Source organism: Camellia sinensis, chromosome 8 (assembly GCF_055761805.1).
Source record: "Camellia sinensis isolate YWXY chromosome 8, ASM5576180v1, whole genome shotgun sequence".
In the NCBI taxonomy this organism is placed as follows: domain Eukaryota; kingdom Viridiplantae; phylum Streptophyta; class Magnoliopsida; order Ericales; family Theaceae; genus Camellia; species Camellia sinensis.
The window spans coordinates 104,057,784-104,084,306 of NC_138968.1; positions in this window are offsets into that span (position 1 = coordinate 104,057,784).

Below are 26,523 nucleotides of genomic sequence, written 5' to 3' on the forward strand. Positions count from 1 at the left end.
AACCAGAATAAGAGCACATAATGTTTTCAAAACTCGATATCATGGTTAGTAGAGGCCGATCTTTGATCGGGCGAGCGGGGGTGCTCACGAAGTGACCTTCCCCAATCGTACCCAAGTTCCCGAGCCGAGGCAACTTTGGTGATGACGGACACGTGGCCTTAAGCACGAGTCAGGGTTTCCTAAATTCTCCCGAAATAAAATATTTAGGTGGCGACTCTGTATCTGGCAAAGCAGTCCATGTTTGGCACTTCTTTCTAAAAATCAGTTTTTCAAAACGATTTACCGGATTTGGACTCTTTGATGATTCATCGGTCTTGCATTGCACTCCGTGAGATTAGATACAGGACCGTGACATTGAGTCCAAACTGTAGTAAGCCCCAATGAACAAAATGGGATTCCCTTTCGGGACATTCAGGGACGTCTACACCGCCTAAATATTTTTGGAAAATTTAGAAAACCCATGACTCATGTCAAAGGCCACGTGTTCGTCATCACCAAGGTTGACTCGGCTCGGGAACTTAGGTATGAGAGGAGAATGTCATAATTGAGCACCTCCGCTCTCCCGATCAAAGATCAGCCTTTACTAATCATGATGTGATTCTTATCTATATTATATGCTCTTGTTCCAGTTATTAGGGTAGTATTACTATGTGATGTGCGCACACACAAGTATAGACTAACTTGCAAGAATTGGAACACTTGATTCATGTTTGTTTTGAAAATTGTTTCGAATATGTACCACTTGAAAAAGTGATCGCATATGAACATTACTCAAATTATTCCAATTCATGGAACTAGCCTTCATCCACAGGCATTCAAGCAATTAGCCTCATGGCAAGCATGCTAGACATGGCAACAACCACATTTATGCAATATGCTAAAGCGAGTAAAGGCTTACCTAGTACTCCAAGCCAAAAAGAGATGATAAAGTTAGAAAGATGCATGATCCTAACTAGGCAATATGACTAATGCAACACATGCGATTGTAGACATCCCCGAACGCCCGAGGAGGATAAGTCCCGTTCTGTTCGTTTTTGTGGGTTCACTACAGTTCAGGACTCTCAAATTGTCATGGTTCTTAATCTAAACCAAAGATTCCAAATCTGGCAAATCGTTTTGAGAAACAGATTTTTGAAAAGAAGTGCCAAACATGGACTACTTTGCCAGATACAGAGTCGCCACCTAAATATTTTTTATGGGGAATTTAGGAAACCCTGACTCGGTGCCAAAGGCCACGTATCTGTCATCACCAAAGTTGCCTCAGCTCGGGAGCTTGGGTATGATTGGGGAAGGTCAGCTATGAGCACCCCCTCTCGCCCGATTCGAAGATCGGCCTCTACTAACCGTGATATTCGTTTTTGAAAACGTTATGTGTTCTTATTTCATTTATTAGCCTAGAATTACTATGTTATGCACACAGCAAACAAGTATAGACCAAATCGCCTAAATTGGAACAAAACATTTCATGCTTGTTTTGAAAATGGTTTGCTACTCGCAAGTAGGCTGAAATGCAGATTTTGCCACCCTCAAGTGGGCTTTAGAAAAGATGGTTTTGCCACTTATCTAGTGGGCTTAAAACTCACAGTTTTAATGCATTATTCCAATTTAGGTAATTCAACCTCCACCCACAGGCATTTAAGCAGTTATATCACATAAGCAGCTAGCCTCATGGTAATCATGCTGTTATGGCAACACTCACACGCATGCGGTATGCTAAAGCATAAATGCTTACCGAGTACTCCAAGTCAAAACAGAAACTAGTTAGTAATCATATGCATGATCCTAGTTTAAGATGGCTAATGCAACACATGCGAAATGCAACTAGAAATGGGCTCGGCTATTCTAAACATGGCATGTGAAATGCTACAACTAACACGTATTCAATTTGAAATTGAAACATAATGCAGTTAGCATGATGGGCCGAGCTTGGTGCATGCAAGACAAATGTATGAATGCACGCATGCATAGCATAAGGTATGCTAATTTAAATATGCCCTAGTCTAACATCATAAGCGGGTAAATAAAAAGGAAGAAAAATGTGGGGTTGGAAGACATACACACACTCACGCACACTTATTACACAATTGCCCTCGCTCGGAGGGTCCAAATAAATATTACAGTCCGAATAAATAATACTAAGTTAATTATTACAGAATTTCTAATTAATTAACAAATTAAATGCAAGAAGAAGGTGGCCACAGCCCCGCCTCGGGATGCGTGGATGATGCATGCTTGACTCGTCTTGCCCGAAAATCCGTACCATGCCACTATTGCCTCTGTTTACACTGCCTTGCCCCTTCTGAGGACTGCCAAAGTCCAAGGGCATGCTCTCTGGATGTTGGGGAATACCACCGACCAAGTAGAAACATCGCCGGCCTAATAGGATGATCACCGGTCGCCTTTTAACCTGTCGGCCAAAGATTACTGGCCAGTCGGCACTCTATTTAGCCGACCGGCCAAAGCTTCCTACAGAACCTGCAATTGACAGCAGCAGAGGGCAAGTAGTGTATGGCATGGAATTTTCAGGCAAATGTATACATGGCCACACCCCCTATCATGCAATAGACTCAAGGGAGCATGGCCCTTGACCCTCGGGCCACCAATTGCGCATTTCAATTCATGACGGCCGAAGAGCCAAGTATGCATTTCAATGTCAAATGCAATACACACAAAACATACAAGGGACCCAACCTCAATCATGGTTGATCAAGAGGCGAGGCAATGCACAACGATGCACATGCGACCTAAGCATGAAAGCAAACATACAAACATGCAATGCAACTACATGGCACACACAATGCTAACAACATAACATGCACAACGCATTGAAACATGGCATACACAATGCAGGATGGACTTACACTAACATGAATGGACCTCAGCCACACTCACATCAATAGCCATTAGGTAATAACCACTGATATGCAACCATGGTATGCAAAAATAATGAGTTACTTGGGAGGGCCATGCAAGGAGTTATTAAGCACATGCAAGGTAGACATTTATCATGGCATAAAAAACTATGAAAATCAAATATGGTAGTCCTAAAACTCACCAAATTGACCCTGGAAAGTGACTTCGAAGCATGCAGGGTAGGGTCTCTTTGGAAGGCCAAAAAGGCCACCAAACAAGAGAAGGAGAGAGGGGGGTCACCCCTCCTCTAATCTTGGCTCTCAAAATAGTGTTCCAGCCAGTGAAAATCCGCTGGATTTCAGTGGCTAGAAGGCCAAACAAAGCATGCAATTGGGGCTTAGGTGTAAGGCTCAAAACAAGGGACAATCAAGCATACAAGGAAGCATGTGGCCTCAAATAAAATAATGCCCTTAATAAAACATGAATATGATGTCAAAACAAGTCTTTTTCCAGTTTATAACAAGTCTCAAAAATGAACATAAATAGGGCTAATCTATCATGCGAAAATGGCCCTAAAAGAGAGAATAGAGCCAAGGGACAACAACTGGCCCCAAACAGTGAAAAGACCTTCAACAAAGTTGAAGAGGGGCTCAAAGTGAAGCACTTTACAGTTTACATCAAGTCTCGAAAATGAACAAAAGTGAGGCTAAATCAGCATGCAAGGAAAAGGCCTAAAAGAGGGGTAAAGAGGCAAGTGGTAGCAGCTGACCTCAAACAGAGGAGATCCCTTCAACAAAGTTGAAGAGGGGCTCAAAAAAAGACATTTCATAGTTTATGACCAAGTCCAAAACAGCTCACAAATAAGCCTAAAATATCATGCAAAAATAGGCCTAAAAGAGAGTTTAAACACAAAGGGGGAGGAGGAGACCTCAAACAGCAAGAGGTCCCTAATCAAAAATGAAAAGGAGCTCAAAAATGTAAGCAACAAAGGCTAAGATTGCATGCAAAATAGAGCAAAAAGAGAGAGAAATGAGGCTCACCCTTGTAGTCCAAACTTCCAGCAGCTTTTGGTCCGAGAAATGGTGTTCCTAAGCTCTGAAAAACAGCCTCGAGTTGCTGGAATGGAGTATGGAGGTTGTAGGCTATGAGTGGTAGTGTAAAGGGGGGCAAGAACCTTAGGGTTTCAAGGGTTTGGAAGAGAGATAGGGAGAGAGCTGAGAATTTTAGAGAGAGAGGAAAATTTTTTCTTTAAGTTGTATATCTCCTCCTTTCTCCTCTTGTGTTATGTTTTAAGAGAGCTTGATTGATATAGATATATCAATCTGCAGCTCCTCAGAACTCCCACGTCCAGGCATGGGCTGGGGTATGGCCTAGAATGACAGCCGCCAGCTGTCTACAGAAATATCTGTTGAAAACCACACTTGGCCGGCCGGCCATAAAAGTGGTCGACCGGCAGTCAAATTGGTCGGCCGGCCATCACATTTGGCCGATTGAAAATCAAGGTGGCCGGTGGGCAGGAGACTTGGTCGACAGGCCATCCCCATCCCTCAGGAACACATCCACAAGCTCTTGGTGCAAAACCAGATACAAAGCAGTCGAGCCGAGAGATTCTGAGGCAAGGCGCGAAGCCGAGGCCTCCGGGAACTCAAGACGAACACAAACAACGATGATCACCAAATGTTCAAACGGTGACGTCCAAGTCTTGAGGACGGTCAAAAATGGGGTGTCTACAGTTGCCCCTCTTTGACAAAACTCGAAAGTCATAAGAATGACAGGAGTGAATGTCAAAGCCTACAGACGACCCATTTTTGACAAGGCCGAAGACTTAGACAAGCATACAAGCTACAAACAAAGATATGCGCCCGAAGGCAGGGGTAAAATGCAACTGACAATGCAAGGAGCCGAGCATAACTTATGATCATGCGAAGAAAGCTGTAACGAAGCATAACATGCGACAGTTTTAAGCTAGCATACACCAAACTACACTACAATGCAGAAACGATATAAGAGAATTATGTAATTCTCGATACGTCTCACTCGGAGAATACAATACCTGCGTGGTTCGTCTGGTTGCACCAGCTTCAAATGAACCGTACATACAATATCGTGCCTGAAAGAGAAAGAAAACTTAACATGTACAGATATTGTTAGCAATATGCATAACATGCAATCGAAAGTGCGTGACAACGCAAGTTGAGTGGGACGCATAACAATGCTCTGAAGGCACAAACACATGTAAGTAAAGAACACGTGACAACGTGCTTAATGTGCATGAAGAAATTTAAACACATGTAGGTAAAGCATGCGGTCTACGCAAGCAATGTGTATAAAAAGGAACTTGAACACATGTAAGTAAAGCATGCGGTCTACGCAAGCAATGTGTATAAAAAGGAACTTGAACACATGTAAGTAAAGCATGCGGTCTACGCAAGCAATGTGTAGAGAAAGGAACTTGAAATTGAACACATGTAAGTAAAGCATGCGGTCTACGCAAGCAATGTGTATAAAAAGGAATTTGAACACATCTAAGTAAAGCATAACGCAACAACGCATGCAATGTGTATAGAAACTTGAAATTGAACACATGTGAGTAAAGCATGCGGTCTACGCAAGCAATGTGTATAAAAAGGAATTTGAACACATGTAAGTAAAGCATAACGCAACAACGCATGCAATGTGTATAGAAACTTGAAATTGAACACATGTAAGTAAAGCATGCGGTCTACGCAAGCAATGTGTATAAAAAAAGAACTTGAGCACATGTAAGTAAAGCATAACGCAACAACGCATGCAATGTGTATAGAAACTTGAAATTGAACACATGTAAGTAAAGCATGCGGTCTACGCAAGCAATGTGTATAAAAAGGAATTTGAACACATGTAAGTAAAGCATAACGAAACAACACATACAATGTGTATAGAAACTTGAAATTGAACACATGTAAGTAAAGCATGCGGTCTACGCAAGCAATGTGTAAAGAAACTTGAAATATGGTAAGGACCAGTTATTCATGATGTTGAAATGCCAAGCACTGTAACATGGTATAATTGAAGCGATTTGTGGAATTCACAAGATACGAAAAGGATACGGGAAGGGACGTTCCTTGCGCGTACCGAGCATCGCTCATAGAAGACACGGCTTGGGGTCAACTCGAAGGCCTACTAATGTTCCGAAAGTGTACTTCCTTGCACTGTCTGGAGTAATAAAGGCGCCAAACCACATAGTTGACCCAAACAAGGGCGCAGGAGGTGCATTGACCACAAGGGGAGGTTACCAGTATCAATTCCGATACTTTGCTGCCCTGCTCTTCTTTTTTGCTTTACTTTCCTTTTTACTAGTAGTTTAAACACATTGCACTGCCTTAGGCAGGTTTTACCTTTTCAAAAATGTGTATTTTGCAAAACACATGAGGGAAATGAAACAACCATTTTGTTCAAAATGATGTTACATTTGTGCTTCCAATGCATCGCATCGCATGGTATCACATAACAATGTGAATGAAATTGAACTTGGTTTGAAAATTGAGCATTCGTATCGTAATAATCAGGTAGTGAACTGACTTACAACTCGATAAGCAAAGCAAGGAAACTCAATAAGCTAGCCAAGTGCGAGTACAACTCGACAAGAAACAAAGATTTGAAAAGAGTGAAATACAACTCGATAAGCAAACTTACAACAACTCGATAAGCAAATGGGCGTGACGCCGCAAAATCCATCATCGGAGGGCCTTGGAAGTGGTGGCATTCTCCAAATTCTCAGCATGTTTCAACATATAAACAGCTCAGGGAGCAAAGAGGAAGACCACCGGCTGTGGAGAAAGCCACCGGCCTCAAGAAACGGCCATCGGCCAGAATCTTTGATCTATCGGCCAAAAGTGGTGGTCGGTCGGCACTATATTTGGCAGGGCAGCCATGAATGAAAGAATCACCAGAATGTTGACACCTGTCCTCCACTCAATCTTATCCCTTACAAAAGGCCCCAGCTTCGTAGTTCTACTCAATTCAACACTGATTTGCTCGAAATGGAGGGATTTCTTGCCCAGAATCTCTCGTCCTGGATTAACAATCTAGATGGCTCGGAAAAGCTGAATTTCCAGGGTTTCGGCATAAATGCACTATTCACTCTGAGTCGCACTCCGCTGCACTTTCCGTTTCTTCATGCCGCAGCGAGGTTTTGGAACCCGGTGACTCATGTCTTTAGCTTGAGCGGGCAGGAGGTATGCCCTACCTTCGAAGATTTTCAAGTTTTAATGGAATCCGAGTGTGACGAGGAGATCTTGCCCCAGCTTAACTTTGGTCATGTTCAAACCTTAGGGCGAATGTGTGGACTCACTATTTATGACGCTCGATCTCTGATTTGTGACGGAATGCTAGATATTCCGAGTTTGATTCATCGGTTTTCGGATACCGGTGACCGCGGCGACCATCATTGGCAAGGCTTCCGGCGACATGCCCTCTGTTTGTGCATGCTATCTCATTTTCTGTTTTCCTCAGGCTCCGGGGGATCTAGCGTCCAATTGATCGAGGTTGCCCTAGGCTTGAAGGAGGGCAAGAGCTGCATTGCCATGACTCTGGCAGAGACGTTGATGGGCTTAGACGCCTTTTAGCATCGAGTGACGACCAGATTTGCGGGGAGTCCACTACTGCTGCAGGTAATGTTTCCCACCTAATCTTACGTATGTATTGCTCACGTCACTCGACCCTCAAGCTCGATTTTTCTCACAAAAATCCATTTTCTCACTTTTCTCTCATCGTACTTCTCTCTATTCTTTATTCTCTCATTTTTCATCATTTCCCAGGTGTGGTTGATGGACAAGTTGCAGGTTGTGGACTCTTGCCCAGCATATTCAGCTCGCGGCTACTTCTTCAGGCAACGTCTGGTTGACGCCCTTGATGAGGGTTGGTGGTTCGACTGGATGTGTAATTTATCTGCCGACGTCATTGCTTGGCGGTGCCCTTGGCTCAATCTACCGGCAATGGGCTACAGCATGTCCTGGCAGATTGGGATTCAGTTGATTGGCTTGACCCACTGTGTGTTCTATTTTCCATTCCGGTTCCGACGCCAGTTCGGCCATGACCAGATTTGTCCCGCAGAGGGGATAGAATATCCAGCTGCCTTTCCGTTTCGAGGTGCGCAGCTTGTTCGGCAGGCCACAGCGTGGAGGACAAGAGAACTCCTGGTTCCCGCTCCTACTTTCAGTTGTACTTTGTCTGATGAGTGCATAGATTGGCTTAATGAGGAGGCACAGATCGGGCCCACTTTAGCATCAGAGGCTTCGACCAGCTCTAGGAGGGGGCGCAGGAACACCTGACTTGACTATGCCCCAGATTTATTGCTTTATTAGTACTTTCAAGTTTTCCTTATGAATGTAATAAAAAGCAACTTCAATTTGTATGCAAGAGCAGGAGGACTCTGTACTTGAAATCAATGAACTTGAAGGTTGTGGGACTGAAAATTTCCTGTTTTGGTCTAGAGATGGTCTTAGTTGTAAAATGATTAATTTGAACTAAGTCAACTTTTATCAAAACTTTTCAAAACTATTTTTGATATGGATCAGAACTGGACATGCCTGAAATCTATCACTGAGACGCACAAACCCCGGATCCCAGCAACTGGAAAGTTGCTCCTAGTCTGAATAGTACCACAACACTGCATGGCAACGGAAAGTTGCCCCTAGTCTCAAAAACACTATACCAGAGATCATGACCGAACTCTTGAATGCTGAATAGACGAAGATGACCGAGATGATCAAATGGACAAAGCTGATCGGGGAAAAGTTTATGGCTGAACTTCAGGATGAAGCTGCCAACGTATCCCAAAGATGGGAATCAAGCCTTACGTAGTTCAGCCTTAGGTTCACTCGAGTATTTTCACTCTCCTTTTACGCTCTAATTTTTGTCAAGGCAGCCCTTTGCGGGTTTTCAACCTTGCGAGCTCAGTTCTTATATTTTTCAATTTTTTCAATGCTCTAACTTTTGCCTAGGTCGCCCTTTCGGGTTTTCGGCCTAGCAAGCCTCTCAGGGATAATATTTCTTCAACTTGTCCATGTTGATCGGTTGGGAGAACTCTAGGCCATCTAGGTCCATCAAAACGACAGCTCCACCTGACCAGATTGACTTGATGATGTAGGGACCAGTCCAATTAGGTCTGAACTTGCCCCTTGGGTCGTGGATGGGAGCTCGGTTATCCTTAAGTACCAAATCTCCTTCTTTCAGATTCCTGGACTTAACCTTCTTGTTGAAAGCCCGGGCAATTCTGCGCTGATGACCTTGAACATGGTACAATCCTTTTAGTCTTCTCTCATCAAAGAGCATGAGTTCCTCGAATCTGCTCTGCTGCCAATCTGCTTCGGCTATTTGACACTCAGCCAATACTTGAATTGACGGAACCTCAATTTCGATAGGTAGAACGGCCTCCATCCCATAGACTAATGAATACGGAGTCGCCCCAGTAGAAGTTCTAATTGAAGTCCGGTAGCCCCACAGAGCAAACGGCAATTTATCTGGCCAGTCCCGGTAGGTTTCTACCATCTTCTGTAGTATGTGCTTGATGTTCTTGTTGGCGGCCTCAACTGCTCTGTTGGTCTGCGGCCGGTATGTGGACAACTTATGAAAAGCCACATTGTATTTCTTTAACAAATCAATCACCTCCTTCTTGAAATGGGAACCATTGTCTGAAATAATCTCGTTTGGGACCCCATAGCGGCAGATGATGTTGTTTCTGATGAATTTCGCAACATGTGAAGCCTTTAACACCACATAAGATTGGGCTTCGACCCACTTCGTAAAGTAATCTATCGCGACCAGGATGAACTCATGCCCATTCGATCCCTTTGGAGTAACAGCCCCGATCACATCGATTCCCCAAACTGAAAATGGCCATGGCGAAGTCATATTGTATAGCTTTGACGGCAGAATGTTCATGCGATTTGCATGGATCTGGCATTTGTGGCATCGCCGAACAAAGCCGATACAATCCTCCTCCATGGTGGACCAGTAGTAACCCTGTCTGAGGATCTTCCGCGCTAGCATTACCCCATTCATATGTGCCCCACATTCTCCTCCGTGGATGGCCTCCATCAGGCGCTTTGATTCCTTAGCTTCTATACACAGCTTATGCATTCCTAGATGACCTCTCTTATACAATTTACCTCCACAGATGATGAACTGAACGACCATTCTTCTGATTGCCCTTTTATCCTTGGCATTTACCCCTGGCGGGTATGCTTCCTTCTCCAAGAAATTCCAAATGTCGTAATACCAGGGGTTTTCGTCTTGAACCTCATCTATAGCAGCAATTGACTCGTATACTGGCGCAAATTTCTGGTCAATGATGACGGGACGCATCCGGACTCCGGACGGGATGTCTATCATGGAAGATAGAGTTGCTAAAGAATATGCGAACCTGTTGTTCTCTCTTAGTAGATGAGCAAAATTTACCTTCTCAAACCGAGGAATTAACAAGTTCAAGGTCCGGTGATACATTATCATCTTTTCTTCTTTGATTTTCCAGTCTCCTTTTGCCTGAGACACAACAAGGTTCGAGTCCCCGATGACGTCCAACCGTCTTGCCCCTAGTTCCAGGGCTGTTTCTAGACTGGCAATGCATGCCTCATATTCTGCTTCGTTGTTCGGGACTTTGAACCGAAGTTTGAAGGCTAGAGGAATACGGGAGTTGTCGGGCGCTATCAACAACACTCCTATCCCATACCCGTACTGGTTTGACGCTCCGTCAAAATACATCGTCCAAGTTTCATCTTCGATGTGCCAAATGGCCTCGTCTAGGAATAAGTACTCAACTGCTTCACCCCCTTCCACTGGATGATCGGCTAAGAACTCTGCCACCGCTCTTCCCTTGACTGACTTGCGCGTCACATATTTTAGATCGAATTCGGAAAGCAACAGCAACCAACAAGCTAGCCTACACGTAAGTGCCGGTTTCTCGAAAAGATATTTGATGGGACCGAGTCGTGAAACCAACATTACGGAGTGAGCTAACAGGTAGTGCCGCAGCTTCCTGGTAGCCCATACCATAGCTAAGCAAGCCTTCTCCAACGGTGTGTAGCGAGTCTCATACTCTAGCATCTTCTTGCTCAGATAGTAGATGGCTCTTTCCACTTTGTCCTCTGATTCTTGCGCGAGCATGCAGCCCATTGTGGTCTCGGTTACCGAAAGATACAATATCAACGGTCTCCCCGGCTCTGGTGGTGACAACACAAGCGGGTTCTGTAAGTATTTCTTGATCTGTTCAAAAGCAGCTTGGCATCGACCGTCCCATTGGAATTTCTTTCCTTTCTTCAGAAGACCAAAAAGTGGTTCACAAGTCAAGGTTAATTTTGAGATAAGCCGTCTTATGAATTGCACTTTACCCAAAAAGCCTCGCACCTCCTTTTCAGTCCTTGGTGGTGGCATTTCTAGGATGGCCTTGATTTTGGAAGGGTCGACTTCGATGCCCCTTTGTGTAATTAGAAACCCTAGCATTTTTCCCGCCGTAACACCGAACGTACACTTCTGAGGATTCAGTCGCCGCCAGAATTCTCTGATCCTTTGGAAGAACTTTTGCAAGGCGGTGTAGTGGCCCTCCCTTTCTTTGGACTTGACAATCATGTCGTCCACGTACACCTCAACCTCTTTGTGGATCATGTCATGCAATATTGTGGTCGCGGCCCGTTGTTATGTAGCTCCAGCATTCTTCAACCCAAACGGCATCACCCTATAGCAGTATGTCCCCCACGGGGTGGTGAATGTAGTCTTTTCCCGGTCTTCTGGTGCCATCACTATCTGATTGTAGCCTGAGAAGCCATCCATAAACGAAAGCAAAGCATGCCCCACTGTGAAGTCCACTAACTTATCAATGTGCGGCAAGGGAAAGTCGTCCTTCGGACTAGCTCTGTTCAAATCCCTAAAATCCAAGCATACTCGGATCCTGCCATCTTTCTTCGGCACTGGAACAATGTTGGCCAACCAAGTCGGGTATTCGGATACCAGCAGGAAGCCTGCATCGATTTGTTTGCTGACCTCTTCCTTAATCTTGATGGCCCAGTCCGGACAAATCCTTCTGAGTTTCTGTTTGACAGGTCAGGCCTCAGGGTCAAGAGGGATCCGGTGTTGTACAATCTCAGGATCGATTCCAGGCATGTCTTCGTAGGACCACACGAAAGCATCTTTAAAATCTTTTAATAAAGCGACTAAGCGCTCGCGTTCCTCCGAAGACAACGTGGACCCGATCTGGACCAGCCGCGGGTCCTTCTCAGTACCAATATTCACAGTAGTGATTTCATCAACTAAAGGTTTAACAAATCTTTCCTGCTCTTGATCAATTAATCGTTGCAAAATCGGAGGAATTTCTTCCTCGTCGTTTTCGTCAAAATTTTGAAAGTCCTGATTTAAGCAATATATCAAAGGCACAGAAAAGTACTCGGAAACCACATCCACATTATTCTCATTAAGTACTTCCAAACCGTCCGATTCTTCTGTTACAACAGACTCAAAGGAGAAAGAAAAAGACGACCTGGACAGGACTGTGGCATCTGGGTTATCACCCCCAGGAATACCAGACTCAGACTCAGTTGAGCTGGAACCTAATTCCGACTCACAAGACTCGGTGGAATCAGATTCTGGCTCACTACCTGACCTGGTGCTGCTTGATGAAAATCCCTCTTCGTATTACCAAACGAGAGAGGGTGCGATGGATGCATCCAAAATAGGTGATGGTAGGCCCGCAGCTGTTTCATTCCCGATCATGGGCACTGAGAAGTTATCCCCCCAAGCACTTCTGTTCGATCGGAGGATCTGAAAGTAGACATGCCAGTGCTACCCCCATTTCAAGTTCGGTGTCCTCGGACTCCATATCCCCACTATGCTCAACCTCGACTGTCGGGTCTGTCTGCTCTTCGGCAACATCATCCCCAGATAATTGTAGGTCAAAGAAAATCTCAAACCTCGGTATGCGCTTCCTCTCCGCGTTCAGCCACGGCTCCAGAAAACCACAGAATGGAAAATCTTCCCCCTTCCGGACGAAGCGTCCGTTTAGGGTACCCTAGATGGGCTGGTGCATCAACTCAAAAGGCTTCCCCATCTGTTTCGGTCTGGCTCTTCTAGCCATTTCCTTTCATTTCCTTACCCAATCCTCCTTGGTGGGCAGATAACCCAGGCCAAAGGTATGAGGGTTATGTGGCACTTCGGCCAATGCTGCGACGCCCTTCCGGCCGCTCCTTCCTAACCCCATCCCGGGGATGTGTTGGAGTTTGTTCATGAAGTATACCGCTTGAGCACTGACATATATCCCCTCGTTAGCAGCCATGATGTTTTGTACAACCCGAGCCTCAGCAAGGGTGAAAACCTGATATAAACACGTCCTCCATGTCGTGCTCAATTTCTATGACTGGTGTAGATACCTCTGGAGGTGGGTGGATCGATGAATTTCTGAAAACAATGGCTACTCCCTTTTCATAGGGGTATTTCACCATCTGATGCAGAGTGGACGAGACGGCCTTCACTCGATGCAGCCACGGCCTCCCCAAAAGCAGGTTGAAAGTTGCCAGCACTTCTAAGACATGGAAATCTATCTCATGCTGTCCTGGTCCAACTTTAGTCTGAATTTTCACCGTCCCCATGACCTCTCTACTTGTGTTATCGTATGCCCGAATCACCTGGGCTGTTGGCACAAAGTCCGCAGTCTTCAAGCCAATTGTATAGGCAGTCCTTGCTGGACATACATTGATGGCGGACCCTGTGTCGACAAGCACCACGGGTATCCATTTGTTTCTGCACTCCACGGAGATGTAGAGTGGCTTGTTGTGGTTCGCACCCTCAGGTGGCAGTTCTTTATTAGAAAAGGTCAACATCGGGGTAGCTCCTCCCGGAAAAACTAAGCCTACTAGCTGTTCTGGCGTAGTTTCTATCGAAAGCTTTGCCTTGTCCATGGCTGATAGGACAGCCTGTCTGTGCACTCATGATGCCATAAGCAGTCCCCAGATGGAGATGTCTGCTTGTATCTTTTTTAACTGCTTTAGTACAGCCTCTTCTTAAAGTTGTTTCTCTTTTTGCTTCTTAGCCTCCTTATCTTTCCCAAACGCCTATGGTTGATCTAGGTGTGGAGGCTTAAAATACCGTCCACTCCTAGTCATGTGATCGACTTCTCCAAGGTACCAGGTGTCATCGGGTTGGTTGTTCCCCCAATCTTCGTCTGTATGGGCAAGACATAAATCCTCATCTTCCCACCACATTCCATCAGCAGCCGACAGACACCTGTCCGGCTCTGGTATGACTGTTCTCGTACTCGCGGTACCTTCCATCCTTATGCTCACAGCATTCTCTGTTCCCGTGCACATAGCAGTTTCAGTCCCCACATGGGCCTTTGCCTTTCTGATTCTCGTGGGATCTTCAAATCTTTCCTGTTCCGACCGTATCAACACAGCTGGCTGCTCAATAATTCCTGTATTCAGAATACTCCAATCCCGAGCGAAATTCTTAACACCGGCGCTCCCCGGCGACGCATTCTGATTTCTGACTCCCTCAACTGTCACCAACATTCGTGCCCCTACCGGACCCTGTCCTGGTTGGAACTCTTCTACCACATCCAGTTGATCATCCAACCACCCAGTAGCCTCTGCTGATTGCTCATAATCAAACCAGTTGACTGCTGCGCCCCCTGGATCTTGGTCACTGTAAAACTGGAGATTGGCAAGGTCCTCTTCCACAGCCCTTAAATCATCTGTTCCCTGTCCCAGACTATCCCCTTGGATCACACACAGTTCTCCCTCTGTTGGCAATTCCACATCTGGCCCATCCTGGCCTATTGATGAAATGTAGTCACCCAGACTATATGCCTTCTCAACACGACTCCCAAGTTCTGCAGACTCTGACTCAACAACCTTCTTCTCCTTTGGGACCTCCTCTCTCTTGTTCTCGATAGTCACCACCGTTGGCTTAGGTCGGGTCATGGAGATGTCCATCATGCACAAGTTGGTGCAGTCGGGAAGGAATACCTCCGGCTTAGGCAAGTGGGAAGGAGTGATATAGATGCTAGGATCGTAAGGCACGACCCCAGTTTGGATGAAGTTGATCCTTTTAGGCGGTGGAGCTTGGTTATGCGTGGGGAGAGGGTTTGTTGTAACATTGGGTTTCTCAGGAGGCAGAATCACCCTGTTATCGATGAGATCTTGAATCTCATGACGTAATCGGAAGCACAGATCGGTGTCATGACTGTGCTGTTGGTGAAATGCGCAATATTTGGCTAGGTTGTAGGTAGGGGCAAGTCTTTCTGGTAGGGGCGCGATTCTAGGGGCTTCAAATGCCCTTTTCTAATTAAAACCCCCAGAGCTTTGGATAAGGGCATATATAGTGGAGCGAAGGTTCTTGTGTTTTTTGGTGGGTATTTGGCTGTTTGGGTATGGCTTCCGGACGCGCCAGAGAATGGTGCAGCTGCCATGGTTCTTGGAGGGGGGTTGGTGGTAACCATGCTCACTTCGGATGCTCTTGCAGTTGTAGTTCCACTCGGGCCTGCATTAGCGTTGCGGTTGAAAGTTCTTCAGGGTTGTTCTCGGTCATTATCAATTAAGCCTTGCTTTAAGGCATCCTCAATCTACACCCCCATTTCATGTAGATCAGAAAAGGTAGGGAAGGGGAGTACAATCATCTTTTGCTTCAACTTCGGCTGAAGATTGCGCACAATCATCCGAATCTGGTCTTTGTCTGTAGGCCTTAGGGTCATCATCGAAACCTTGGCCCTCCATCTAGTCACGAATTCTGAGAAACTCTCTTTAGGCTCTTGCCTTGTTGTCTCGAGATCACGGGTTGTAATCTCGATTTGTGTATTGTATGAGTATTGCATAATGAAGGCCTCGGCCATCTCGTCCCAGTTTCTCTTGACATCATCTTCTAATTTGGCATACCATATGGCCGCCACACCCGATAGGGTTCTGCCGAACAGAGACAGCTTCTGAAGTCTGCTGAGGCCCATTGGCCTTAAGATGTCTGAAAACAATCTCAGGTGCACCATGGGGTCCCCGGACCCATCAAATCGATCAATGTGCGGCATTTTGAATCTATCAGGCAGCATCACAGCTGCGTCAGTATATCCATCTTCGATGTCAGGGATGGTCTTGACTCCCTGGGATCTCTTGAACAGCTTTTCGAGCTTGCTCAACTTTAATGCTGTGGGGTCTGTCTCGAACTCAAAGGGAGAGTCTGTAGGTTGGTGGGTGTTTTGGATAACTGGGTTGGATTTGGGGTAGGATCGGGGGTAGAGGTGGTCCTGTGGGAATGTCCGTATCATTCTAAACATTAGCTGTTTCCCTGGGGGTTGGAATTCCTGGCGGGGGAGGAACTTGCTGCGAAGCAGATGCTTCGGTTTGCTGCTGTAACCTCACGATTAACTCTGCTTGTTCATTCATGACCATGGCCTGCTGCTTGGTGAACTCTGCCTATCGGACAGCATCCTGCTACATCATTTTCATACTCTCTTGGAGCTGGCGCACCATCTCCTCTAAATTGGCCATACTGTTCTGCTCTGACTAAATTACCGGTATATGTTCCCTTTCTATGGGAGAAGTAGAATCCTGATCCCTACTATACACAGGTGGGGTAGACAAAGCCCTCTGTACTGACTACTGAACTGATACCCTCTGCCTAGCTATCCTCCGTCTAGTAACTGGGGGTAGAGAGTGGTACACTGGTTGTCCGTCTACCAGATCCTCGGATCGATGGAGCCGACGGCCTCTAATCCAGAGTGCTTGGGGAATATCTACTGGGTCAGAAGCAATTGTGCTCGACTACCTAGTAAAATGATAAATAAAGCATATAAATAAACAGACAATTGGACAGCGTAACACATAAAATAAACACAACACACAGCTGGGTATCACAACAAATTGCCAACAAGATGAATGTACTGTTCCTTAATCACTGATCATTGTTTCCAAATCGTTGGCCCAACGTCTGAATCTGATACCCGTAGATGACTGATTCCGAAAAACACTGATGCCCGCAGGCCTGACACTCAGACTTGCGAACTGATATGTACGTTCCCTGTAGAGATGCACTCTAAAAGCACATAGCAAGTAAAGAGAGCCAAAACACCCCTATGGAGGGGTAGGGTTTCCCTGTCCTATTTTTGTCAGGAGCTAGGGTTTCACTATGCACACAGCAGTTTTCAAACAACCTAACATCGGGTAAGCGACCTGTCTTAGTTTGGAATAGTCACTATGGATTTCGATATGCACTAGGTCGAATGGTCAAAAAGGGTGCCCCGGTAAAACCGGGGTTTGTGTTCCCATACTGTCAGAACCCACAACCGGTCAGCCTTATGGCATGCTTTGACAAAGTCAAGCCTCCGGCAAACCATTCAGGAATGGCAGATGGCAAACACGGTGTCCTAGGCGCACCAATGCACATGCAATGCAAAGAGACACATAAATGAAATCAAAACAAGATATCACGAGTTCGAGTCAAGCTCTCTAAATCCCCAACAGAGTTGCCAGAAACTGTAGACGTCCCCGAACGCCCAGGAGGATGAGTCCCGTTCTGTTCGTTTTTGCAGGTTTACTACAGTTAAGGACTCTCAAATTGTCACGGTTCTTAATCCGAACCAAAGAGTCCAAATCTGGCAAATCGTTTTGAGAAACAGATTTTTAAAAAGAAGTGCCAAACATGGACTGCTTTGCCAGATACAGAGTCGCCACCTAAATATTTTTTATGGGTAATTTAGGAAACCCTGACTCGGTGCCAAAGGCCACGTGTCCGTCATCACCAAAGTTGCCTCAGCTCGGGAGCTTAGGTACGATTGGGGATGGTCAGCTATGAGCACCCCTTCTCGCCCGATCCGAAGATCGGCCTCTACTAACCGTGATATCTGTTTTTGAAAACGTTATGTGTTCTTATTCCATTTATTAGCCTAGAATTACTATGTTATGCGCACAACAAACAAGTATAGACCAAATCGCCTAAATTGGAACAAAACATTTCATGCTTGTTTTGAAAATGGTTTGCTACTCACAAGTAGGCTGAAATGCAGATTTTGCCACCCTCAAGTGGGCTTTAGAAAAGATGGTTTTGCCACTTATCTAGTGGGCTTAAAACTCACAGTTTTAATGCATTATTCCAATTTAGGTAATTCAACCTCCACCCACAGGCATTCAAGCAGTTATATCACATAAGCAGCTAGCCTCATAGTAATCATGCTGTTATGGCAACACTCACACGCATGCGGTATGCTAAAGCATAAATGCTTACCGAGTACTCCAAGCCAAAACAGAAACTAGTTAGTAATCATATGCATGATCCTAGTTTAAGATGGCTAATGCAACACATGCGAAATGCAACTAGAAATGGGCTCGGCTATTCTAAACATGGCATGTGAAATGCTACAACTAACACGTATTCAATTTGGAATTGAAACACAATGCAATTAGCATGATGTGCCGAGCCTGGTGCATGCAAGACAAATGTATGAATGCACGCATTTATAGCATAAGGTATGCTAATTTAAATATGCCCTAGTCTACCATCATAAGCGGGTAAATAAAAGGGAAGAAAGACGTGGGGTTGGAAGACATACACACACTCACGCACACTTATTACACAATTGCCCTCGCTCGGAGGGTCCAAATAAATATTACAGTCCGAATAAATAATACTAATTTAATTATTACAGAATTTCTAATTAATTAACAAATTAAATGTAGGAAGAAAGTGGCCACAGCCCCGCCTCGGGATGCGTGGATGATGCATGCTTGACTCGTCTTGCCCAAAAATCTGTACCATGCCACTGTTGCCTCTGTTTACACTGCCTTGCCCCTTCTAAGGACTGCCAAAGTCCAAGGGCATGCTCTCTGGATGTTGGGGAATACCACCGATCAAGTAGAAACACCACCGGCCTAATAGGATGATCACCGGCCGCCTTTTAACCTGTCAGCCACAGATTACTGGCCGGTCGGCACTATATTTAGCCGACCGGCCAAAGCTTCCTGCAGAACTTGCAATTGACAGCAGCAGAGGGCAAACAGTGTATGGCATGGAATTTTCAGGCAAATGTATGCATGGCCACACCCCCTATCATGCAATGGACTCAAGGGAGCATGGCCCTTGACCCTCGGGCCACCAATTGCGCATTTCAATGCATGATGGCCGAAGAGCCAAGTATGCATTTCAATGTCAAATGCAATACACACAAAACATACAAGGGACCCAACCTCAATCATGGTTGATCAAGAGGCGAGGCAATGCACAACGATGCACATACGACCTAAGCATGCAAGCAAACATACAAACATGCAATGCAACTACATGGCACACACAATGCTAACAACATAACATGCACAACGCATTGAAACATGGCATACACAATGCAGGATGGACTTATACTAACATGAATGGACCTCAGCCACACTCACATCAGTAGCCATTAGGTAATAACCACTGATATGCAACCATGGTATGCAAAAATAATGAGTTACTTTGGAGGGCCATGCAAGGAGTTATTAAGCACATGCAAGGTAGACATTTAGCATGGCATAAACAACTATGAAAATCAAATATGGTAAATTGACCCTGGAAAGTGACTTCGAAGCATGCAAGGTAGGGTCTCTTTGGAAGGCCAAAAAGGCCACCAAACAAGAGAAGGAGAGAGGGGTGTCACCCCCCCTCTAATCTTGGCTCTCAAAGTAGTGTTCCAGCCACTGAAAATCTGCTGGATTTCAGTGGCTAGAAGGCCAAACAAAGCATGCAATTGGGGCTTAGGTGTAAGGCTCAAAACAAGGGACAATCAAGCATACAAGGAAGCATGTGGCCTCAAATAAAATAATTCCCTTAATAAAACATGAATATGATGTCAAAACAAGCCTTTTTCCAGTTTATAACAAGTCTCAAAAATGAACATAAATAGGGCTAATCTATCATGCGAAAATGGCCCTAAAAGAGAGAATAGAGCCAAGGGACAGCATCTGGCCCCAAACAGTGAAGAGCCCTTCAACAAAGTTGAAGAGGGGCTCAAATTGAAGCACTTTACAGTTTACATCAAGTCTCGAAAATGAACAAAAGTGAGGCTAAATCAGCATGCAAGGAAAAGGCCTAAAAGAGGGGTAAATAGGCAAGTGGTAGCAGCTGACCTCAAACAAAGGAAAGCCATTCAACAAAGTTGAAGAGGGGCTCAAAACAAGATATTTCACAGTTTATGACCAAGTCCAAAACAGCTCACAAATAAGCCTAAAATATCATGCAAAAATAGGCCTAAAAGAGAGTTTAAACACAAAGGGGGGGGAGGAGAAGACCTCAAACAGCAAGAGGTCCTTGATCAAACATGAAAAGGAGCTCAAAATATGACTATTTACAGTTTAGGTAGGAGCCCAAAAATGTAAGCAACAAAGGCTAAGATTGCATGCAAAATAGAGCAAAAAGAGAGAAATGAGGCTCACCCTTGTAGTCCAAACTTCCAGCAGCTTTTGGTCCGAGAAATGGTGTTCCTAAGCTCTGAAAAATAGCCTCAAGTTGCTGAAATGGAGTATGGAGGTTGTAGGCTATGAGTGGTAGTGTAAAGGGGGGCAAGAACCTTAGGGTTTGAAGGGTTTGGAAGAGAGAGATAGGAAGAGAGCTGAGAATTTTAGAGAGAGAGGAAAATTTTTTCTTTAAGTTGTATATCTCCTCCTTTCTCCTCTTGTGTTATGTTTTGAGAGAGCTTGATTGATATAGATATATCAATCTGTAGCTCCTCAGAACTCCTACATCCAGGCATGGGCTGGGGTATGGCCTAGAATGACAGCTGCCAGCTGTCTACAGAAATATCTGTTGAAAACCACACTTGGCCGGCCGACCATAAAAGTGGTCGACCGGCAGTCAAATTGGCCGGCCGGCCATCACATTTGGCCGATTGAAAATCAAAGTGGCCGGTGGGCAGGAGACTTGGTCGACAGGCCATTCCCATCCCTGAGGAACACATCCAAAAGCTCTTGGTGCAAAACCAAACACAAAGCAGTCGAGCCGAGAGATTCTGAGGCAAGGCGCGCAGCCGAGGCCTCCGGGAACTCAAGACAAACACAAACAAGGATGATCACCGAATGTTCAAACGGTGACGTCCAAGTCTTGAGGACGGTCAAAAATGGGGTGTCTACAGCGATATGCAATTACTAGGCTCGGCTACTAATATGGCATATTAATCAATTTGATAGCATGCGATCTAAACACATATTCAAAGAAACATTAAACGACAATGCAAGTTAGAATGATGTACCGAGCCTCGGTGCATGCAAAACAAGTGGATGCAAACATAAAGTATGCTAAACAAAACATGATGCCCTAACCTAACCATCATAAGCTAGTAAATAAAAGGGAGAAAGACGTGGGGTTGGAAGACATACACATTATTACAACATTTGCGCTCTCACGAAGGAGAGTCAGAATGAACTAATTAGCTAACTAATTAAAGCGCTAAGCTAATTAATTACCTAGCTATTACAACAACAAATGAATAATTTAGCTAAACTACATAACTAATTATTACAAACCAAACGAACTAATTAATTAACTTGGGGCAAGATGCAAATGATATGCACAAAGAAAACTTTGAAAGATGGACACATGCTTCTGGCTATTTTGAAAACTCATGATCATGCAAGATGATGCAATAAGCAATAACAGATGCAATAAGCAAGATAACGAGATAACAACATATGAATGAACAGCTTCAAGCTTCAAACCAACACAGGTTCCATGCAAAAAGATCTAAAACACACTCTAACCACACCAAAACACGAGACGAGGAAAGAAAACATAGCTCAGGGTTGCGCCTCACGTGTCTTGAGAAACTGAGAAACGAAAACCGCTCAGGGTCGTGTTTCACACGTCCTGAGATAAAAACCGCTCAAGGTCACGCTTCACACAACCTGAGAAATAGAGGAACGAAAATCACTTGGGGTCGCGTTTCACGTGTCCCGGGATAAAAACCACTCAAGGTCGCGTTTTACACGTCTTGAGAAACAAGAAAAATTGCTTGGGCTCATACTTCATGCATCCCGAGATAAAACACGCTTAGGGCCGTGCTTCACGCATCTTGAGATTCAAGAAAATTGCTCGGGCTCGCGCTTCACACGTCCCGAGATAAAACACGTCCAAGGCCATGCTTCACACATCTTGAGACACAAGAAAATAGCTCGCGCTCGCACTTCATATGTCTCGAGATAAAACACGCCCAAGGCTACGCTTCACGCATCCTGAGATACAAGAAAACGGCTCGGGCTCATGCTTCACGCGTCCCGAGATAAAAGAAAAACCGCTTAGGCTCGCGCTTCACACGTCTCGAGATAAAACACGCCCAGGGCCACGCTTCACGTCCTAAGATACAAGAAAATTGCTTGGGCTCGTGCTTCACATGTCTCAAGATAAAACACGCCTAAGGCCACGCTTCACGCGTCCTGAGATACAAGAAAACCTCTCGAGCTCACGCTTCATGCATCCTGAGATAAAACAAAGAGGTACACGATACTTTTCATCTTATCCATTTACGACGTAATTCACTATGTAATTTATTGGGAATTTACTAAGTAATTTAAGGATAATTTACTGAGTAATTTTCTGAGAATTTGTTGAGTTATTTACTGAGAATTAACTGAGTAATTTACTAAGAATTTACAGAGAATTTTCTAATTAATTTACTTAGAATTTATTGAGTAATTTACTAAGAATTTACCGATAATTAAAGGGAATTTATAGAATAATTTACTAAGTAATTCACTTTATAATTTAAAAAGTAATTTATTGAGAAATTTACTAAGAATTTATTGAGAATTTGCTAAGTAATTTACTGATAATTTACTAAGAATTTATTGAGAATTTACTGAGTAATTTATTAAGAAATTACTAAGAATATACCGAGTAAGTTACTGAGAATTTATTGAGTAATTTACTAAGAATTTACCGATAATTTGCTTAGTAATTTACTGAGAATTTACCAAAAAAATTACCAAGTAATTTACTAATAATTTACTAAGTAATTCACTGAGTAATTTATTGAGAATTTACTAAGAATTGGCTGAGTAAATTACTGAGAATTTACTAAGTAATTTACATAGAATTTACCGAGTAATGTATTGAGAATTTACTGATAATTTGCAGAGTAATTTATGGAGTAATTTACTAAGAATTTATTGAGAATTTACAGAGTAATTTACTAAGTAATTTACTAAGATATTATTTAGCAATTTACTAAGAAGGTATCGACAATTTATTGTATAATTTATAGAAAATTTATTAAGAATTTATCGAGTAATTTATTGAGAATTTACTAGGAATTTACTGAGTGATTTATATAGAATTTACTAACAATTGACCAAGTAATTTACTAGGATTTTTTTTTGGGTGAATAAGTTATAAATTAAGTTATAATTTTCTGAGTAATTCACGTAGTAATTTGCCGAGTAATTTACTGAGATTTGACTGTGAATTTACCGTGTAATTTATTTAGAAATTCACTAAGTAATTTATTGAAAATTTACTGAGTAATTTATTAAGTAATTTGCAGCGTAATTTATTGAGCAATTTACTAAGAATTTATTGAGAATTTACTGAGTAATTTATAGAGAATTTACTGAGAATTTACCGAGTAATTTACTAAGAATTTATTGGGAATTTTCTAAGTGATTCACTGATAATTTACTGACAATTTACTAAGTAATTTATCGAGAATTTACTAAGTAATTTACTAAGAATTTATTGAGTATTTTACTAAGAATTTGTTGAGAATTTACTGAGTAATTTACTAAGAATTTATTGAGTAATTTACTAAGAATTTACCAATAATTTACTGAGAATTTACCGAGTAATTTTCTGAGAATTTATTGAATAATTTACTAAGTAATTCACTTAGTAATTTATAGAGTAATTTACGAATAATTTACTGAGTAACTTACTAAGAACTTATTGAGAATTTGCTAAGTAATTTACTGAGAATTTAGTAAGTAATTTACTAAGAATTTGTTGAGAATTTACTGAGTAATTTATTAAGAATTTACGAAGTAATTTATTGAGAATTTGTTGGGTAATTTATTAAGAATTTACCGATAATTTATTTAGTAATTTACTTAGAATTTATCGAGTAATTCACTAAGCATTTACTAATAATTTACCGAGTAATTTACTGATAATTTACTAAGTAATTCACTGAGTAATTTATTAAAAATTTACTGAGAATTTACCGAGTAATTTGTTGGGAATTTACTAAATAATTTACTGAGTAATTTACTAAGAATTTATTGAGAATTTGCTAAGTAATTTACAGAGAATTTACTAAGTAATTACTAAGAATTTATTGTGAATTTATTGAATAATTTATTAAGAATTTACTGAGTAATTTAATGAGAATTTATTGAATAATTTACTAAGAATTTAACGATAATTTACTGAAAATTTAATAACATTTTCCTAGTTATTTACCGAGTAATTTACTAAGTAATTCAATGAGTAATTTATTAGGAATTTACTGAGTAATTTACATAGAATTTACTGAGAATGTCACGGCCCCAAACCGCCCCTAGTAGTTTGGTGCCGTGATGGCCAGTAATCCGTAATTACCGAAGGCCAACTTTGCAAAACTTAACACAATCAGAGTATGGATATAGGGGCTCACAAATGCGGAAGCAATAAATCAAACACAAGTGGTCCATAAGAGCTGTGCGTAGATTAAAGCAGTGCCAAACATTCCAATTAACTTCACAACTTAAATACAACAAGGTAAAATTATATGTTACATCTTGATCAAAAGGCTTCTCGAGCCGACATATACAAAATACAGCTAATACAAGTCAAGAAGCATGATTTTCAAGATTTGCCGACATGCAAAGCAGGGCATCGCCGACGTAAATACAAAAGTAAAGCCGACATAAGCATGAATCCAAAACAAGCATCCAAAACGATCTAGGCGTCGCCGCCGTCCTGCTCATCACCTACATATATATAGAGGGGTGAGTACAAAACTCAGTGAATGGTACTAAAAATAAAGGTTTTGCATGAATATAGCCAGAGTCCTTCAAAACGAAACACATCAAACTTTGCAAGGCAAGGGATGAACCGTATTCATCAATCAAGTATCTTAACATCGGCGAGACAAGGGATGAACCGTATTCATCATTCAAGTATCATAACATCGGCGAGACAAGGGATGAACCGTATTCATCATTCAAGTATCATAACATCGGCGAGACAAGGGATGAACCGTATTCATCATTCAAGTATCATAACATCGGCGAGACAAGGGATGAACCGTATTCATCATTCAAGTATCATAACATCGGCGAGACAAGGGATGAACCGTATTCATCATCAAATATCATAAGGCTGTACGATCCGTAATCGTTTGGTCAAAAGTATTGCGAAAGTTTAGAGTCCTCCAATACAAGGGACTTGTGCACTTGGTACCGCGAAAGTTTAGAGTCCTCCAGTACAAGGGACTTGTGTTACTTAGGCCCGTAGCCCGATTTAACAAGGACCGTATCCTTTTACACTTAGTACTGCGAAAGTTTAGAGTCCTCCAGCACAAGGGACTTGTGTTACTTAGGCCCGTAGCCCGATTTAACAAGGACCGTATCCTTTTCAAAGGTGGCATCAACAAGGAGTATACTTGGCACATCAAACAAGAGCTATTTATTCATGCTATCAAATACTTTTGTCAAAACAAGCAAGCAAGATTTATCAAAACAAGTATAACATAGCTTTATCAATAATACCACTCACCTAGTTCTTCAGGTGTAGACTCAAGCAAATATCAAGGACCTACAATCACATGGCAAGTCACATTCTCAAAGCAAGCTCCAAATACATGCAAATGATCTCGGCATTCTTGCCAGATCCAAGTCAAAGACAAAGCAAAACAAGCTGGGAGTTTAATCACTGCTCCCGCTCATAAAAACACACCGGGTACTGACCAGGACTAAGCCGAGGTCCCGTTAAACAAAGTCAGGAAAAACCTGGGTTTCCTTTGAAGAATATGAAGAACATGATCATTTGAAAGATGGATGCAAGTTCACAACTTGTTATAAAGATCTGAGTTTTCATGCCAAGAGTTCAAAATATGGACCTGAGTACCCATTCAAGAAAGTCATGCAAGAACAAACACAAAAACATGGTTTTCGTTCCAAACTCTTCGATCAAAATGAGACTTTGTTCAAGAACACATGAAAAACCATTTTCTCTTTCCAAACCAACTCCAAAACGATGCATGACATGCCAAACAGATCCGATCATGCAATGCAGCTAGATATTCAGCAAGAACAGCCAAAGGAGATCAAGATTCTAACCTCAAAACTCGGATCTAACGGTTCAAGCCACAAAGATCAAGCTTGGAAGACTACTCTCACTCAAGAACTCTTCTTCCTCCTCTCTAGAGCTTCTCTCTCTAAAACAAAGATTTGAGACAAGAAATGATTTGTTTCAAGGTCTGTCGGCTGCCTTAACAAACAGCTCGGACACGTGGCATTATCGGGTTGGTTCAGCTCCAAAAAGGTGATTGATAGACAAGACAGCCTCTGACAAATCGTATGCAGCAAGCTCGGGTAAGACACATCGGCAACAAGATGACATCGGCTCAAAACAAGGATCCAACAACGGGATAGAAAAACATCGGCTAGGGAGGACGACACTTGACTAAGCTGTGCCACACCTTGGCCGGGGTGTGCCACATCTCGG